The sequence below is a fragment of the Melanerpes formicivorus genome, unplaced genomic scaffold, assembly GCF_026170545.1.
Source record: "Melanerpes formicivorus ecotype bairdi unplaced genomic scaffold, bMelFor1.0.p_v2 SCAF_1453, whole genome shotgun sequence".
NCBI lineage: Eukaryota > Metazoa > Chordata > Aves > Piciformes > Picidae > Melanerpes > Melanerpes formicivorus.
In genome coordinates this window covers 20,001-22,500 of record NW_027143805.1, presented here as the reverse complement: position 1 = coordinate 22,500, position 2,500 = coordinate 20,001, and the positions used below count along the sequence as shown (strand labels likewise).

Here is a 2,500-nt window from a genome sequence, read left to right as displayed (position 1 = left end):
GGCCGCGGGACGGCGAGCGCGGCGTCTCGCCGGCTTCCGCCCCCCCGCGACGCACCGCGCGACCGCGGGGGACGAAGGGCCCCAGCCCGGAGGAGGCCCGAACGCGACACCGCGGCGGGTGACGCGCCTCTCGGCCCGGGAGACGGCCCGCCGGGGGTCGACGCCGAACGGCGACACGCAGGAGAACCCCGGGGAGGCGAGAGCGAGGAAGAACGAGGGGAACGGGAACCCCCGCCGCCCACGGCAGACGCGCGCGCGGAACGCGGCAGCACGGCACGGTACCCCCCGCGGTACCCACCCGCAGACAGCCGCGCCCGCGCGGGAGTGCCGGGGGGGGCGAGGCCCGCGCCTCCTCCCCCAACCGGGCTCTCGTCTCCCCCAACGCCCCACCGGGCGTCGCTGGACCAACGGGGAACCCCTGCCGGCGAAGCCCCGGCGGGACGAACTCCGCGAGAGCGGGCGCTCCGGGAGCGGGGAGCTACGGAGCGCTCCCCGAGTCTGCACTTAGGGGGACGAAGGCCCCCTCCCCGCCCGGGGGAGAGCCTGCGAGGCGACCCCAGCCGCGCCGCTCGGCGGGCACCGAGGCGGCGATTGATCGTCAAGCGACGCTCAGACAGGCGTAGCCCCGGGAGGAACCCGGGGCCGCAAGTGCGTTCGAAGTGTCGATGATCAATGTGTCCTGCAATTCACATTAATTCTCGCAGCTAGCTGCGTTCTTCATCGACGCACGAGCCGAGTGATCCACCGCTAAGAGTTGTCTGGCTTTTCGGCACCGCCCCGCCAGCGCGGAGGGCCGGGACCGCTCGCAAAGGAGCGGCCCCTCGGAGAGCGCGGCACGGCGGCCGCTCGCCTCACATTGACCGTACAAGCACAGGAGAGGGGGGAAAATAAAACGAAACCCCGAAGCGGCAAAAGCAAGGGGCGGGGAGCCCGCGCTCCCCGGCTTTTTTCCCTCCCCCGAGGAGGGAAAAACGCACCTTGTGGCGCTTCGGGGCCGGACCAGGCGCCCGGGCTCGCTCCGACCTCGGCGCGGAGGAGGCCCCGCCGCGCGCCGCCGGGAACGTGCCCCGAACCCGGCCTCGCCTCGCGTGCACGGGGGAAATAAAACCCCCTTCGCTTCCCCCCACCAACGGCGGGGGGGGGGTGTGTCTCTCGCTGGCCGCCCCGTGCCGTCGCGGAGACGCCACGAAGCGAGGCAGCGGAGATCCCCCCCCCCCCCGCCCCGGGGAGCGAGGGGGGCCGGGCGCACAACCCCGCCGGAGGAGAGCGCGCGCAGCGCCTCCGCACCGGCCCCTCCAACGCCCGCCACCCGCTGCGGCCCATCCCGGACTTTCTTTTCCCCCCGCTTTGGCCCCGGGGCCGAGCCCCGGCCGGCTCGCGCCCTCGGGCGGCTTCCTCTCGCCACCGAACCCCCCCCCCGCCGCGGGGGACGGAAAACGGCTTGCGAGACGGAAAGCCCGAGCCCACGTGGGACGCCACCGCGGCGACCCGCCGGCCCTCGCCGGGCGGCGCACCCGCCGACCGACAAACCCCCAGCGGCAACGAGCCCCTTCCATCCTCCCCCGGCGCCACCGCGCCGCCGGCTTCGCTCGCTCGACCCCTTCCGTGGCCCCGCGGCCAGGCGGACAGCGGACGGCGCTGAGCCGGGGGGCGGGCCCCCGCTCTCCCCGTTTCCACGCGGAGACCGGGGGTGGGACGCCCCCCGGCTGCCCGCCCGTCCCCCACCCGGCACGCGCCGGGAAGGCCGAACGGGGAAGCCCGCGGGCAGGGCCCGGGACCCGGGACAGCCGCAGCCGGTGGCAGGGTGCCCTCCGGCGAGGGACCGGAGCCGGAGACGCCGAGCGACGCCCGCCGCCGCTCGGACGCGGTCACGCCACCCGAAACCGGCCCCGGACGGGGGGGGAACCGGCAGCGCGAGACCGCCGAGGGCGCCAGCTCGCCGGGGCCCCGCTCTGGGGCCTGGGCAAAGGGAAAAGGGACCGGGAGGTCCGCAGCGGCCTGCGCCGCAAGAGGCGCCGCCGCCGAGCCGCGGCAACGCGCCCGCACCAAACCCCCCGGCGGGGGCGAAGCGCCCTGGGCCAGCCCCCACCGCGGGGGCTCGCCGCCCCGGCCCGCGAGAAGCCCGCGCTTCAACGCGCCGCCGGGGACGCCCGTGGCGAGGCGAGGCGCGGGCCGGACCACGGCCGACCTCGCGCGGTGGGCTCTCTCCCGGCCGAGCGCTCGGGACCGCAGAGAGGGGGGGGCAGCAGAGTCCCCTCCCCGGCCCGGCGGGCCCCCGGAGGGACGACGAGCGCGACGACGGCGGACCTAGCCAGAGGCATTGCGGGGGCAACCCCCGCCCCTCTGAAGGCACCCGCCCGCCCCCGCGCTCGCCCCCCGCATCCGGGGGTGGCGCGCCGAGCCGCCCGGGTCTTTAAAACCGCCGCCCGGCTTCCTCCGCGGTAGGGCAAGGCCGCGGACGAAGGCGCGGAACGCTAGGTACCTGACCCTGGGGTGAGGG

The 2,500-nt window shown here is 76.9% G+C and overlaps 1 non-coding gene across 1 annotated transcript; it reads right to left on the bottom strand.

The window, feature by feature from the left end:
• Nucleotides 1–603: 603 nt before the first annotated feature.
• LOC137461231 (5.8S ribosomal RNA) lies at nucleotides 604–756 on the bottom strand. The gene has a single exon (XR_010993279.1). It is a non-coding gene; the product is annotated as a 5.8S ribosomal RNA (ribosomal RNA).
• Between the last annotated feature and the right edge of the window lie 1,744 nt (nucleotides 757–2,500).